Source organism: Sciurus vulgaris (assembly GCF_902686455.1).
Source record: "Sciurus vulgaris genome assembly, chromosome: 3".
In the NCBI taxonomy this organism is placed as follows: Eukaryota; Metazoa; Chordata; class Mammalia; order Rodentia; family Sciuridae; genus Sciurus; species Sciurus vulgaris.
Genome location: NC_136463.1, coordinates 52976461 through 52993226, shown reverse-complemented (window position 1 = coordinate 52993226; position 16766 = coordinate 52976461). Strand labels below are relative to the sequence as shown.

Sequence of the window (16766 nt, the reverse complement as noted above, 5' to 3'; positions counted from 1 at the left end):
AGATGTCAGTACAGAAGTGAATGCAAAATACAAAGGCTTATGAAACACTGACTCCAAAGCCCCATGAACAAAAGGCCATTCATTTCCAGATCAACCTGGAGGTTGGGTAGTTGGATCCTGAGAGTTTACCCAGGACATCCACAAAGAAAGGTAACTCTGAAGTAGGGCTCAACTAGTTTATTTCACCAGGTATCAGAAAGAACCAAGAACAAGAGACCAAGCAAAGCCCAGGATTCCAGTCTAGGAAGTGAGTGAGGATCTGGGACCAGTGGGTCTCCAGGGTCCCTTGCCATGTATGGTTATATTTTTTTTTTAACAGTCAAAGTGCTTCTGCTCTGGGGGAACACACTCTGAAGCAAGACTGTGAGATTTCTGAGAAAACTGCCCGGCTTTGGGATTTCTTTATTCAGGGCCACTGAACTTAAATTTAAATTATGCTTTCAGAACAATCAGCTTTTCCACAGTTGGTCAGACTCAGAGCTGTGAGCTAGAGAACAGGAGTCATTTCAGTCTCCATTCTCACAGCTATCAATTCCACACTATCTGACATGTATTTTGCCTGAATATTTCCCCTAATGGAGAACTCACTACCACAATTAGATCTGCTCTGAATTTCTCTAGGATCTTCCTTACAGTGAGCCTAAGTCAATTTCCTTTCCATTTCCCTTCATGGATCCCTTCTCCATTCCGGAGAATAGCATTTACTTCCAAAGAATGCTGCCCTTCAAACATCGAGGACAGATGTTACTTCTCCCCTTAGAGAATAAACATTTCCACTTCTTTAATTATTTCACATTATATCATCTTGGTCACCTTTCTCTGGGTAAAATGTGATTGGTTGATCAGCATCCCCACTGAGGCAACATCTGGGACTGAACTGCACTCCAAAGGAATCTGCCCCCCTCAGCATGGAAATGGGCCTTCCCATAAGCTCAACAGCACATGAAGTGAGGACTCATGGGACTCAAGAGCCGACTATTGAAAAGCCAAGAATCAAAGATGATTCAGAAGTCAGCTTGGGAGCACTGAGGTCTATAGGTGTGTATTCGGGAGGACTGAGAAAGAGAAGAGAAGAAAGTATTGGAGGTGTGAAGATAAGAATCTGGCAGCAGAAGATCCAAACATCAGGGCCATTCTCCCACCATTCAAGGAACAGATCATCTCCTGCTCTATAAGTTGCTTTGGGTGTAGGTAAAGAGGAGTTGTGTCAGGCTGAGACTGTAGCTCAGTGGTAGAGCACTTGCCTAGCATGTACAAGGCCCTGGGTTCAATCCCCAATACCACCAAAAAAAAAAAAAAAAAAGATGAGTTGGGTCCAAAATCGTTTTGCAAAGCTGCATGCACTGACAATAGGAGCACAAAAAAGGACAAGAGCAAACTCACTTATGAGTTTCTATAATTTAAAACTCCCGGGCTGGGGAGATAGCTCAGTTGGTAGAGTATTTGCCTTTCAAGCATAAGGCCCTGGGTTCAATTCCCAGTACTGCAAAAAAATAAAATAAAATAAAAGTCCCCCAAAGGCTCTTGTATAAAAGGATTAATCCATAGCTTGGTATTATTGGGAGGTTGTGGAACTTTAAGAGGTGGGGTCTAACAGGAGGTCTTTAGGTTACAGAAAGTATGACCTCAAAGGGGATAGTGGAACCCCAGACCCTTTTGTCTCTCTTTTGCTTCCCAAAAGAGGTGAGCAGTTTTGTTTGGCTACATGTTTCCACCATGATATGTTGACTTGAGGTAGAGCAAAAGCAATGGGGGCAATTGATCATAGATTAAAACCTCCAAAACTGTGGGCCAAACCTTTTTTCTTTATAAGTAGGTTGTTTCACGTATTTCTTATGGTGATGGAAAGCTGAATAACACATGAGTATAGATGCAAAAATCCTAAAGAGAATCACAGCAAATCATACCTAGCATATGTGAATAAAATGCTCAGACCAAACTGAGTTCATTCCAGAAATGCAAGGAGAGTTCAGTGTGATGAAGATGATGATATGATGATGTGATCATACATCTACTGCCAGGTGAAAGCATAAAAGCATTTCCTAGTAGATGCTTAAAACGTATTTGACAAATTTATCATCCATTCATGCTTTTTTTTTGTGGGGGGTTAACCACCTTGGGGGCGGGGTTAAGCCAGGGGGGAGCTTAACCATTAAGCCACATCCCCAGTCCTTTTTATTTTTTATTTTGAGACAGCGTCTCACTGAGGTGCTTGGGGCCTCACTAAACTGCTGAGACTGGCCTTGAATTTGTTATCTTCCTTCCTCAGTCTCTGAGCCACTGGGATTACAGGCATGTGCCACCATGCCCAGCCCATTCATGCTTTCAAAGTTCCTTAGAAATTAGAAGAAAACTTCCTTCGGACATAGCACTTTACTTCCAACGAATTGTGATCACATCAGAAAAACAAAGCCCCAAGCTTATGTCAGTCTCTGGGAACAAGGGAAGTTGTACATGTGTGTGGCAAAAAAAGAGCAGTGGCCACCTTGCTGATTCCTAGACTGTTTCTATTCATGCAAATGCCCACAAACACATTTTCTCAGTCTTAACCATAAATCTAGTTCCCTGATTAGGGGACAAACAGAAGAGTTTCTTTTTAGGACCCCACTCACAAAAGTAGTATTCAGTAATCACCTTGCAAATGGGTGAATTCAAAGCTTGATAAGAAATCCAGAAAATACATACATGGTGGTAGCTTGGTGTATAATCATGGAGCTCAGCCCCCTTACCACACCACCTCAAATTGTCACCAGTGAGTCACTGGGGATGTCCCCTACAGTTTTCATTATCCATCACCACCCCTAGCTTGCTTGACAACAGCTTCCTCTCCTGTGAAGTTGTGCTGGGGGTTATCCAAAGAAATAAGCATAGAGAACATCATATTTTCTAGAACACAACTTATTAAGCCAGGTTCCTTGGTGGAGTGCTGAGATCTGCAAGACTCTGGAATTTTATGCAAAATTTTAAAAGAGAGAGGGAAAGAGAGAGTCCTTGTGTGTGTGAGTGTGTGTGTGTGTGTGTGTGTGTGTGTGTGTGTGTGTGTGTGTTTGCATGTACCTGTGTGCTTAGTGATACATCAATTCCATCAGTTTTTCAAAGGGGCTCACTATTTAGAGAGCATTTGAGATTTCTCTGGAAGAGCTGTAGGTGCAAATGTGATCTAACTGGCACCAAAAAAACACAAGGATGAACACCTTGGCCAGGTTGGGTGGAAGTGGTTTTGTGAAGATTTGCCTGACAAGAGCCCAAACCACTGAACCACACAGGAACAAATGCTCAGACCAAACACCCAGTTTGAAATCTGCCCAGATTTCATGATTCTGGAAAAACAGCTTTGGATGAAGAAAAAGGATGTGGGAAACAAAAAGATGACTTCTCAGATGATACAGGGACTCAAGAGCTGGGTTTTTGTTTGTTTGTTTGTTTGTTTTGGTACCAGGGTTTGAACCCAGGGGCACTAAACCACTGAATCACATCCTCAACCCTTTTATATATTTTATTTAGAGACAGGATCTCACTGAGTTGCTCAGGGCCTCACTAAGTTGCTGAGGCTGGCTTTAAATTTGCAGTCTTGTTTCAGCCTCTGGAGCCACTAGGATTATAGGTGCACACCACCATGCCCCACAAGAGTGGGGTTTCTGAGCCCTAAAAAACAGCAGCTCTTAAGAGGGACAGAATGAAAACGCGGCCCATAGTAGGGTAGAATCTTCCATGAATGGGAACTCCCTCAGCTTTGATAGAGGTGCAAAAATGCATAGAATCCTGAGTGGGATGTGCTCTCTGGAGATGAACACCAAAAAGGAAAAAGGAGCTTCCCCATAATGGTATTTAACTTTAATTTTCATAAGTTGGAACTTGAAGTATACAGAGAGAGAAGGGCAGGGAATGAGTCCCTGGTCCATGCCGGACACAGAACAAGGTGATCGCTAGCTCAGGTGTCATTTAATTCTCATAGGAGAGGAAGCCCAAATACCCGAGTTTGTTGAACAGAAAGCACAAGAGAGCACCCGAAGAGCCTTAAATGAGTGTCTGCTGCACAGTATGATTACTGTCATTACTATTTTCTTTTATTTCATATCTGTCAAGTTTCAACTCAAACTCCATTTTCAGGGGATTTTTCCTTACCCCACAAATTGTATTAGACTCCCTTTCCATAATCTCACAGCACCCCTCAATTCTCATGATTGCATTACATGATTTGCGTGTTGATGTCTTGATGATGAGACTGTCATTCCTATGAGAGCAGAAACAATGGCAGTCTTGCTCGGTGTCCCCGGAGCTTAGTCCATGCCTGGCACACAGAAGGTGCTTGATACAAAATGGCCAAGCAAAGGATTTGAACATGAGATGTTAGGCAGGGGCACAGAAAGTACTGAGGGCCACATTTCCATTATATAGATGAGGAAACAGGCACCGGAAGGGGCACAGACTCAGCTGTGGTCGCATGGCTAGGAGTAGAGGAATCAGGCAGAAGCAGAGCCCCCTGATTTCATGTGAGGCAGAAGCCTAGAAGCCTCCTTCAGCCCTCACACCCAGCCCTGCCCCCTACAAAGAAACCACACAAGTTCATTTGCCTAGGTCAACAACAGCAACAAGAAGACTCTGGAGGACATGAAAATGAAAAGCACACCACTCCCTGGTGACCCCACCCCACTGTCCCCCACATCCTGCATCCAGGCATCTTCCACTGTGGGTGTGAATGGATGGACTTCTTGCCTTTGAGATCCTGGAGAGATTGGTGGTGACAGCTTGATGATAATGTGAGCGTCAGATGCCTCAAGTGGGCAGACCATAACTTGCCAAGTCACTGGTCAGTCCTGGAGGCCAATCAGTGCTATTGTGGGGGAGACACACAAGCTTACTGCTGTGAGGTGAGAATCGGGGAGGGGTTGGGGAAGACTTAAGGTGCAGCTGGAGCATCAAAGGAGAACATTTGCAGCTCATTCGGCAGATAGGAGAAGGGAAAAGGAACCTGGGGAGGCAGAATAGCGTTCGCAAAGACAGAGAGTCTACCCAATCTTCAGAAGAGGAAGCAGAAAGGGTGGACCTGGGCTAGGTGGCAGGAGGCATTGGTGGTCGTGCTAATGGGGCCTTCACTGAAGGGCAATGGCAGCTCTGCAGGGTTTTCAGCTGATAAACAATTCACACAGTTTGTTAGCTTCCACTACTATAGCAGCTGGGGAGGCAGGAGTTCCACTGATGTCTAACTAAAGCCTAGAGTCGCAGGGCACAATGGTGCACAACTGTAATCCCAGAGACTTGGGAGGATGAGGCAGAAGGATCACAAACTCAAGGCCAGCCTCAGCAACTTAGCAAGACCCTAAACAACTTAATGAGACCCTGTCTCAAAATAAAATATAAAAAAAAAATAAAAAAGGGCTGGGATGTGACTGAGTAGTTAAGTGCCCCTGGGTTCAATCCCTGGCACCAAAAATTAATAAATAGCCCAGCAACTGGTAGCCAACTATAAATCTGGTAGACTCATGAAAGACCAATCTTCTCTGCGCCATGAAAGTCAGCAATTTTTTCCCACTCCTACTGTCATACCTTCCTACAGCTACAGTTCACTTATTCAAGTCATTTAACGGATAATCTCAGTTACCCAGAACCTAGTTAGTAGCCTAGAAGCAAAAAAAACAAACAAAAACCACCTGTAGATGGCCACAGTTTATGCCCCAGAAGTGCAAGGCATGTACTTGATAACCACAGACACATACAGGCTGCCACTACAGCTTGCTCATCTCTGGAAGAGAGCAGATACCAGAGTCAGCCCAGCTCTGGCACTTTCTGAGTGGCTTGGCCCTCAGTTTTCTCATCTATAAAATGGGAACTATAGCTATAGCTATCTTAGAGTGAGGCTGTGAAGATTAAAAGACATGATGTACTTAGCATGGTGCCCAGCACCATAAAATCATAGCCAAAAGGTGAAAGGACACAAAGAAGGATAAAAGAGAAAGAGTAGAAAATGTGTCCTCAGCAGATACAGGGTACAAAAGAGAATGGCAGGTTAGAACCATTTGATAAAATTGTCAAGAAATGATTAAATCAGACCCAATGTGCTATACTTATAAAGGCAGGTAGTACTTTGTAAAAAGATTTCCTTTTAAATTGGATATAGTAAAACATTTTTGAAAACTGGATAAAATGAAAATGTTGGTGCTTAGGAGGTAGAACTACTAGAAAAATTTACATGTTCAAAATATGAGAATGGCATAATTCTGTATGTACCTGTGGACATCTAAAACATACCCCCAAATCTGTAAAATATACATTGTACTTAACAGAATCTATGAAGACACAATCAGTTTTAAGATGCGTCATTATTTGTATGCCATCAAGGAATAGTGTTATTATAATTGTAAGATGTCACAGCCGGTAAGATGCACCTTGAATATCCTAATATGTAATATATGTTTCCTATGGGAGTGTATCATCTCCTCCTTGGGAAAAAGTCAGATGGACTCTTACTTCCAACTCTCCCATCTAGGCCAGAAGCTCAGAAATCAAACTAACCACCTCTCCCCTGACCTGCTGGCGATCACTATATTATGTTCCTGTAGAAATTTCCTCTCTTAAAAAACTGATTCATAGGGCTGAGCTGGGGCTATCGCTCAGTGGTAGAGCTCTTGCCTAGCATATATGAAGCCCTGGGATGGATGCTCAGCACGAAAAAAAAAGGAAGGAAGAAAGAAAGAAACTGATTTAGGTTTTCAGTCCACCAGCTGAGATCCAAAAGTTCTGGATCACTGTGTCCCATAGGTCTGATCAGCTCAGCCCTGGCAGTGAACCTCTCTGAACCAAGGCCAAGTCAGCTCAGTTTGAGTGCTCAGCTAAATCCAGGCTGGAGCTTCCACACTGTAAGCCGCGCAGGTTAAAAGGCCCCTTGCCCTCCTCCTCACCCCACTTGGCCACTGATCAATGACTAACCCAGGACGGTGCAGCAGCCTCTGACAGCCAGCCTCCTCCACAGCCTCAAGCTCTCCCTTCTCATCTTTCAACACCATCAACCCCCAATGTGCTTGATGCCCTGTACCACCAGTTAGCATCCAGCCTAGTATTCCTGAAAGAAACAAAATGCAGTGCTGTGGGGAAGGGAGGAAAGGGAAGCAAGGCAGTAAAGGTGGTCTGCTTCCACTGCAGTTTGGGGAGGGGAAATAATGAATTATCCCCTGCTAAGCTGAAGAAGAGGGGGGAAAAACCCAATGAGGACAAGCAAATAAAGACCCAGAGCCTTCTTGCCCCATAGTCCTGACTAGCTATGCTTCAAAAGGCAGCGGGCAGGGGGCATCCTGAAACAGAAAGAGAGCTTGAGCACCCTGTCTTCTTTGTCCTGTGGACTCCTGAGGACACATACCGCCAAGCCCATGCTGCCTACTCTTGTTCTAGGAGTATCTGTGGAGCATTTCCCAGGTGCATCTGTTCTCAACACACCTGTCTCCTCTAATTTTCCCCACGGTTCTGTACATCACTATTAGAGCCTGTTTTACAGATAAGGAGACTGAGGACAGCAGAGGGGTAGTAAGATGCTATAGTTCACACAGGTAGGTGCACCTGGCTAGAACGCGGATCTTTTTTTCCCCATATCACACATGATTCCCAAGCAATGGCTCCAACCTCATCGAGTAAGGAACTTATTAAAATTTTTTTGGAAAAATACAGATTCTACATGCTCCACCCCTGAAAAGCCCAGCTGCTGCTGGGTCCTGGAGAATCTGTTTTAACAAACACTCCAGGAGACACCTCAGCTCTGGGAACCTGAGCCTTACCAGGTCAGGTGATCCAGAGCACAGGAGAAAAGAGTGTGGGTGAGATGACAGAGCAGCCCACTGAAGAGAGGAAGAGAATGGATCCAGAAAAGACCTTCTTCAAGGCTGACTTGGCCTACTTTTGGCCCTCTTTTTGCCCAAACCCACCCCGCCTCTCTGCTGGAGGCTTAACTCACTCTATACCACATCCTGCCGCTTTCATCGCGCCTTCCTTTTCCCTCTGAACAACCTCCTTCCTCCTACTGTCCTGAACTTCTTGAGCTTTTACCCTGCCTGGGATGGGCCAATACGCACGCACACAGACACAAAGTCACGCAGGTACAGCCAGTGCGGAAACATGGACCCCTCTGACAGCTCAAAGCATGCAGTTCTCTGGAGCAGCAGTCGCTGTTTGGAGGCCCATGCTCACTAGCAAGGGAAAGCCCGAGGCTCGACCCATACGCCTTAGGCAAGCACTTCCACAACTCCCAGGTCCTATGGAAAAGGACCTCTGATGCCAACAGTCACCCAGAGAGTTCCCGGGCCCAGCAGGGCAGGCTCCTTGACCCCCTGGACACATGGAGCTCTGTGACCAAGGCAGGAGTTGCGGACGCATTTAGTCACACAAAGGCATCCAGCATTAGCTATTTAGATTACGGTGAACTGTCCCAGGATGCCACTTCTGTCTCTGGAATTATCTGCAACGTGGGTTTGCGACCCAGTGACCCCGACAGGGACTTATCCTCCGGTTTACAACAGCAATCTCTGTACAGGTTACTCGCTGCAGCACCAGCTCTCAGAGCCCACTGCTCCCTGGTGGTCCCCAACCTACTCTGGCTCTGCGGTGAGCTACCACGCGTGCCCTCCACTCCTGCCCTCCGCCGCCCAACCACACACCTGTAGTCCCCGCCGGGCGCCGAGCCCCTCTCCAGCGGCGACTCCCTGCAACTTGAGGAACCCTCCGGACCACCACGCCACGGCTGGAGCCGGGCGGCAAGTCCCAGCCTCTGCCAAGTCTCTGCAAATCGGGTGGTTTGGGGGCGGGGCCACGTGGGCGGGACTGGTTCGGGGGCGGGGCCGGGGAGGCACTAGCCGCCTCGCCAGCCTCTCCTGCCATCTGGTGGCTGGGCAGTGTCAGCCAAGTGCGGGTTTGGCCTGGGCATCTGAGGACTTACGGCCCGGAGCCCACAGAGCATCTGTAAAGCAGCTGCGGCTCGAAGTCCTCCTGCCAGCGCCACGAACAAACCCTGGCCGGTGTGCGGCCGTGGCCCGAGAGACGCCAGCGCCGAGCAACAGGACCCCCCAGGAGTAAGGTGAGGTTCGGCCTGGCGGGTGGAAGCGCCTTTCGTGCCTCGCAGGAGGGGTGGGCGGAGCAGGGGGGAGGCTTGGGGTGGGGGCTTCGGGGAAGGAGGAGAAAGAGGAAGCTCCGACGAGCTGCTTCCTTCTCTCACTACGACCCAGTGCCCCACTTCCTCCTACTACTTCTATTTTCTTTGGGTGCTCTTAACCCTTACAGTGCCCGCACCCCGGTTGTGTGGTCGAGCACCCTAATCCCCGCCCTTCTGCAGCAACCTTCCTAGAAAATGCCAGCCAATCCAGACTTGAAGCACTACTTCCTTCAGTCACTAGTTTGGTTTCTCACTTTGCCTCCATAGCGCCAGGGTTGGCTGTCACTTCGGCTGGGTTCCGCTTCCCGAGGGTAGAGGATGGGGGAGTTCCTACCTGCAAGGTCAAGACCCTTTTCTTGTCTCCCCCATTCCCCGCAGACAACATGACAGATTTTTATACCTAGAGTTGGAAGGAGATTCACAGAGAATCCCAGAAGTCGCTGCACTTCCCAATACCTCAGTTTCCTCAATTACCAAATGGGAATAAGAAAGTTGACTCCCACAGAGCACGATAACGCACACCTGTAATCTAATCTCAGCTACTTTGAAGGCTGAATCTGGAGGATCTCAAGTTTAAGACCCTGTCTTAAAATAGAAATTAAAAAGGGTTGGGGATAGAGCACTGTTGAGTTCAATTCTCAATAGGGTCAAAAAAGAAAAAGAAGACTTGGCTACTGCCCAGACGGCCCTTGCAGTGAAAAACAAAAGCCGGATGTGGTGGCCTCTACCTGTAATCTCAGTGACTCCAGAGGCTGAGGCAGGAGGATGGCAAGTCCAAGGCCATTCTCAGCAATTTACCAAGGCCCTAGGCAACTTATTGACACCCTGTCTAATATAAAAAATAGAAGAGCTGGGGATGTGGCTCAGTGGTTAAGCACCCCTGGGTTCAATCTGCTGTACAAAAAGGAAAAGAAAAGAAAAAACAAATACCACTTTATTTTAGTACAAAGGACCAGGCTGAAATTTCCACCTCCACTATTGAATGGGACTCTGTGTCACAATAGATGTTAGAGGCATCCAAAAACAGCCACAAAGTCATCCGTTATTGTTGGTCAAAAGCCACAGCCCTACCTGAGGCTTTGAGGGATGTGAACACCAATAACTTTTCTTTCCTGACTCCTTAAATACCAAGAAAAGCAACTTCCTCAAATGGCCAGAAATAAAAAGTAACCTTGGGCAGACACAGAAGACAGGTTCCAGCCTGTAGTTAGAGATGGAAAGGGGCTCAATGCCCATGAAGTGCCTCTCCACCTCACCCAGCATCCCTACCCACACTGCTTTCTTACAGATAATGGGACTGAATTGGGTAGGGACTGTCAGAGGGCACTCCTAAGCCCACACCATTTGATAAGGATGGGCAAGGTCTCTGGTCTTCTGTCTCTCCAGTCCCTAATTTGTCCACCACAAAAATGGTGGTATTTGGAGGAAAAGTTGGGTAAAAACAGCCAGGAGGAGGCCAGGGTAGGGAGAAGGGATGAAACTGCTCTGGAATAAGGAATTAGCTATTGAGAATGACACGGTGTGTGCCAGATGGAAAAGCTGGATTAGGAGAACACTTTGAAAGGTAAAGAAAACTGCTGGAGAATTTATGGGGCACTTGACTTTTTCCATATGCTGGGTGTTCTTAAAACTAAAGCTGAAAGAAAGCTGAAACAGAATCTCTCACTAGAACTGACTCCTGGGAAACCAAGCATCCCACAAAAGCAACTTGGTCCCATCCTTCATCCCCTTGAAGATGGGCACTCTTTTTCACAAGCAGCTGTGACCCAGATGTTGAACTGGCATGCTTTTCCCTCTCCCACACTGAGTTCTGCCTGTGTCCCTGTTCCTACGGGACTGACCACCAGGCAGGTCTTAAGAGCACCTGGCATCTATTGGACAGAACTCAGAATGACAGCCACCCAGAAACTTTCCCAAGTCACTGGGAAAACCCAGAATGGTGCCTCTTCACTCACGAGGCACCCGATTGCGTACCACTCAGTTCTTCTGTTGCTTCATTTAAAAATATGTCTATTTGTAATGGCTCTTTCCTTTCACTGCTCAATGTTTTCAAAGAGTAGTCCACATGGTTTCTACTTCCTTATCTTACATTTATTCCTCAATGCTCTCAAAAAAGGTCACCAGGAAAACCCCAAGGGCCAAATTCAATGTTCTCATTTTCTTACCTCACAGCAGCATTTGATGTTACCTTTCCTTGAAAATCCCCCCCACCCCACAACTTGGCCTCTGAGTCTCCTCCACCTCTAACCACCATTTTAGCAATTCTGAAACTCTCTTATGTGTTTACTAAGATTGTACAAATAAGTAAATACACTGTAAATAGAAAGCTAGGTTTCTCAGTGTTGGTGAAAGAAGTTACAAATGAGGAAAGGTGGCTAGAATGAATCTTGTGATGTCACACTGCAACCAGAGACATTAGTATATACTCCAGACCTTTAAGAGATAAACAGATACATAGATGTTAGATACCTAGGTATAGACATGTGTATCTCCTAGCTCTGCCTACTTATGATATACCACCAACAATGAGCACACCCAGCTCCCCGATCTTGGTTTCTAAACATCATTCTCCAATAAAAGGAACCAGGGGTCCTTCGAGAAATGACTAATTGAAGAGTCAGGATGAGGGAAAAACAAGAGGAATTTAGAACATCTTGTGGTACTAGAAAGTAATGAAAACTCAAAAAAAAATGAGCCTTGTCAAAAGAACACAGGGACCAACTTGAAGAGACTCCCAATGGCCAAATCCAGAACAAATTGATTAACATACTAGATAGTGACCACTGTGGATTATAGCTTATAGAATGAAATAAATATCCACCAGCTCACACTGACGTCAAAAAATGAAAGAGTAAATAAATGAAGACAAGACAACCTTTCCATACAGTACAATTCCAATGAATAAGTGTAGAAGAAATAATGGACGTAGAAAATCACCATTTGGTAAACATCTCAGTAGTAATTTTTGCAGACGAGAATCATCAGTAAATGCTAAGTGTAGTAGGCCAAAGTATGATAAGCAGTGCTATAGTCTGAATGTTTGTGTCCCCTTCCCCCAAATTAATGTGTTGAAACCTAACCCCCAAGGTGATGGTATTAGGGGATGTGGCCTGGGGATATGATTTGTTCATGAGGCTTCCTCTGTCATGATTGGAATTAATGTCCTTATTAAAGAGGCCCAAGGGAACTCAGTCACCCTTCACCTTGTGATAACACATTGAAGATGCCATCTGTGAGGAACATGCCCTCACCAGACACCAAATCTGCCAGCACTTGTTACTTTCCTGCTCTGAAATGGTGATAAATATTTGTTGTTTATAAGCCATTCCATTTATGGTATTTTTGTTATAGCACCCTGAACATACTAATACAAATGGGATATTTGCTTAATCAAGTAGCTCCCCATATGATACTTTGTACTTATTAAAGGGAAAACAGAAACTTACAGTGAAGAAACCAGGTGGGCACACCCTAAACCAAATCAACAAAGTTAAGATCATCATAAGAAGACTTAGCAACAAAAGTCATAGGCACCGAGAAAGGAATTTCATTTCTATGGTATTCTTGCTGAAAATGCCTTACCATAATCTAATCATGAGAAAAATCAGGCTAACCCAAACTGAAGGTCATTCTACAAAATCTTCAACAGTGTCAAGGTCAGATTGTCACACAAAACTGAAGAGTTTGAGAGATTCCTAGACCAGAAGAAGAGTATTTAGTGGGATCATTGGCAAAATTCTAATAAAGTCTGTAGTTAATTAATGGTGTTGTATCCATACTAACTTCCTAATTTCAATAGTCATACTATATTATGTATGATACTAGTATTTGGGGAAGCTGGGTAAAAGCCTCATGGAGACTGTTTACATTTTTTGGTAAGTCAAAGATAATTTCTAAATATAAACTAAGTAGAAGTTAAAAGTTTCAAATCTTATGAACTTTTGAAATTCTTCCCATTTGTCTTAACCTGCTAAAACTTCAAAAGGAAACTACAAATGAATTCTTTTTTTTTAACTTTTTATTGTTTAGTAGATAGACACCATACCTTTACTTTATGTTTATGTGGTGCTGAGGATCAAACCCAGGGCCCCACATGTGCCAAGCAAGTGCTCTACCACTAAGCCCAACCCCAGCCCCAGATGAATTCTTTATGCTACAGATATAAAATGTGAAATCAAATAAGTGCAAGTTGTCTCTATCCTTTAATTAAAATAGTAATGTGTTACAATGGCCGCACACCTGTAATCCCAGAGGCTGAGGCAGGAGGATCACAACTTCAAAGCTAGCCTCCGCAACAGCAAGGCACTAAGCAACTCAGTGAGACCCTATCAACAGGGCTGGGGATGTGCCTTAGTGGTCAAGTGCCCTGAGTTCAATTCCTGGTCCCCCCCCCCAAAAAAAAAAAAATCGTAATGCGTTGTGATGAAGTAGAGTTTGTTTAAGGAATGCTGATGTACAGGATGAGCCTAAAGGGATCCAAACGTGTTTGATGTCTCAACTGGACTGGTCACCTGCAAGCAACTGCTAGATGCATTAATCTGGTTAAAAGTTAGGGGCCTGTGGGGAGAGATAAGGAATGGTGGACGCTCCAAAACGTCAACATAGGAAAGGCTTAGAGTCCAGCTGATGTGTTGCCATTTTAAATTTTAGATTGGACATTAGCTGATGGAGGTGGGGCCAACATTACCCCATCCAGTCTCAAGCCACTCTCTTGGTGTTGCTTCCAATGGAGGTTTGACCTCAGTCTCAGGTCAGCCTCACAGGTTGGCATTTGAACCTTAGGTGGAAAGAACTTCAGGGAGAAGCAAAAAGGCCCGTTCCCATTAGGGTTGTCGAGAGCTGGGGCACAGCAGCAGAACAGTCCTGGGAGAGGGTAGAGAGGAACACACCCTGGATCTAGCCCCTATTAAACCAAAAAATCATTGCTTTAAAAGTACAGAACCTTGCACCCTGGGGCATGCAAGCACAGGCACTGCAGTGAGACTGTCCTGGGTACCCCCAGAAATAACTGAGGCAGCTTTGAAGGACCTGGCGCAGACATCAGAAACTCCAACATTCCCCAGTGCCAGGCAGCTCAAACACATGGACAGAATTGATGATTTGAAATTCCTTTACTATATTATGACATTTCATAAAAGCATTGCTTATACTCTGTGCCTCTTGAAACAAACCCTGTTGAAATTTCAGTGCTTTTTTTTTTTTCCAGATCAAAAAGGTTTTCTTTCCCCATACAACTCTTCCATATTCTTATGATTTCTTTTCTGAGAGCCTTTTACATCTGATTCTCTCAACACACACACTTTGTATATTAAACCTATAGAATATTCTTCACTTCCACCAAGAAATATGCCTGCTCCATTTCTCTTGAAGCCCATAGCCCTCTTGGCCGCTTTTATTTTATTTACTTTTTTCCTACACTTTCTAGAGATTTAATTACAAGAAATATTTCACTTTCACTTAATTCTGTTATAAGAAGGAATTATACAAATACAAAAACTGGCAACTAACCCTGAACCCTCATATCTGGGAGACAATAGAATATGGAGACAATAGGGTATGGAGAAGATGCTAATGAGGAGACTCTAAGGGGACCCCTGGGGCTCAGCCCTAGTCCCCCATGGAAATGTGGAAATGCAGGTTTTGTGTGGCTAAATCTTAGAATTTTTCTAGAGAAACCAGAAATTGGAATATTTATCTGAACTCTCCTAATTTTTAAATGCTAGCAACTAATTCAAAATAGTATTTTAAAACCACTTGCAAGCCAAACTAGACCTGACCTCTGACTTTCATTTTGTGACATCTGTTCTGTATTATATAGGTGGGAGCATGTGCCAGTGAAACCTGAGTTATTTCTGTCCACATGGGCTAATTTGTTCCCACTGGATGGGAGACAATTAGCTTATAAAAAGTGGAATCAGTGTAAATGTTTATTAATGTTGTTCATCACATGAATAGGACACAGGAGGGAAATGGTACAATTACTCTGATGAGATGCCCCCTGATGAGGACTCTTGGTGACTAGGAATACAAGGTGACTTTGTCAACATAACAAATGATACCTATCTCAAACAATTTGATACCTAATGATGACCTGGGATGAAGAACAGTCATTCATAACAGAGGCATTCTAATGAAAACGGGAAGTAAAACAAGGTGCTTATGACTGTGAATGATGTGTCCACTTCTGAATTCTAGGGGAAATAATAAGAAAGCAGTAAGGGGCACAAATTTGAGAAGCAGAAGTCAAGCTCATCATTATTTGCCAATGATATATTTGATTGTGTTTATGAGAAACCATAGCTAAGGGACTAAAAATGTTTAGAACTAATAAGAGAGTTCAGGAAGTAGTTAGACACAAAATAAATATGTGGAATTCAATGAAGTTCCAACTAGCAATGACCAAACAGAAAATATAATAGCATGTATAGTTCATTCACCTCAGCAACAAAAGTGCCTGGGAATTTTTTTAAAAAGTCGAAGGAGCCAGAATAGGGAGGATTCACATTTCTTGATTTCAAGACTTACCAGAAAGCTAGAGTAAATCAAGATGATGAGGTAAACATATAGGTCAGTAGAATAAAATTGAGAATTTAATATAAATTCTCACACTTCCAATCAATTAATTTTTTATTTTGGTGTCAAGACAATTCAGAAGGGGGAAAATTGTCTTTTCCCCAAATAGTGCTGAGCCTTCTAGATATTGAAATGCAAAATAGTGAAACTGGGTCCCTGTCACATACCTCATGTAAAACTTAACTCAAAACTGAATAACTAACTATAAGAGCAAAATTTACACAACTTATAGAAGAGAACAAAACTGTAAGTCTTTGTAATCTTTTATTAGGCAATGTTTCCTAGAAATGATTGAAATCACAAGCAACCAGAGAAAAATAAAGTAGACATCATGAAAAGCAAAACCTTTTATATCTCAAAGATACCATCAAGAAACTGAAAAGAAAGCCAGGTGTGATGGCACCTGCAATCCCAGTGACTCAGGAGGCTAAGGCAGGAGGATTGCAAGTTCAAGACCAGCCTCAGCAACTTAGCAAGACCTCAACAATTTAACAAGAACCTGTTTCAAAATAAAATATTAAAAAAAAAAAAACAAGAATGAAGTTCAATGGTAAAATGCCCCTGGGTTCAATTCCCGGTATCCAAACAAAAAACTGAAAAGAATCCCACAGAATGAGAGAAAACTTTGCAAATCATATTATAATAAAGGATTTGAATCTTGGATATATCAATAACTCCTACAACTAGCTAATAAATAGGCGAAGGATCTGAATAGACATTTCTCCAAAGAAAAATATGCAAATGGTCAACAAGTATGTGAAAAAGTGTTCAGCATCATCAAAAAAACACAAGTCAAAACTACAATGAGCCACATTGGCTCACACCTGTAATCCCAGTGACTTGGGAGTCTGAAGCAGGCAGATTGCAAGTTCAAGATCAACTTGGATGACTTAGTAAGACCCTGTCTCAAAGTAAAAAAGTAGAAAGGGCTGGGAATGTAGCTTAGAGGTAGAGTGGGTTTCAATTTCCAGTATGGAAAAAAGTGTAGAAACAAGCCAAAATATATCAATAATCATAATGCATATAAATTAAATAAAGTGACCTATTAAGAACCAAAGAT

At 43.9% G+C, this 16766-nt stretch overlaps 1 protein-coding gene across 2 annotated transcripts in view; it reads right to left on the bottom strand.

Moving 5' to 3' along the window:
* The window catches only part of PIK3R5 (phosphoinositide-3-kinase regulatory subunit 5), a 74639-nt gene extending 65575 nt beyond the window's left edge, over nucleotides 1-9064 (bottom strand). The window contains exon 1 of one of the 2 annotated variants that reach the window (XM_079134363.1): nucleotides 8643-9064. The gene's annotated coding sequence lies outside the window, so the exon portion shown is untranslated. The remainder of the gene's footprint in view (nucleotides 1-8642) is intronic. The other variant, XM_079134362.1, reaches the window with a different exon arrangement.
* Nucleotides 9065-16766: the final 7702 nt, after the last annotated feature.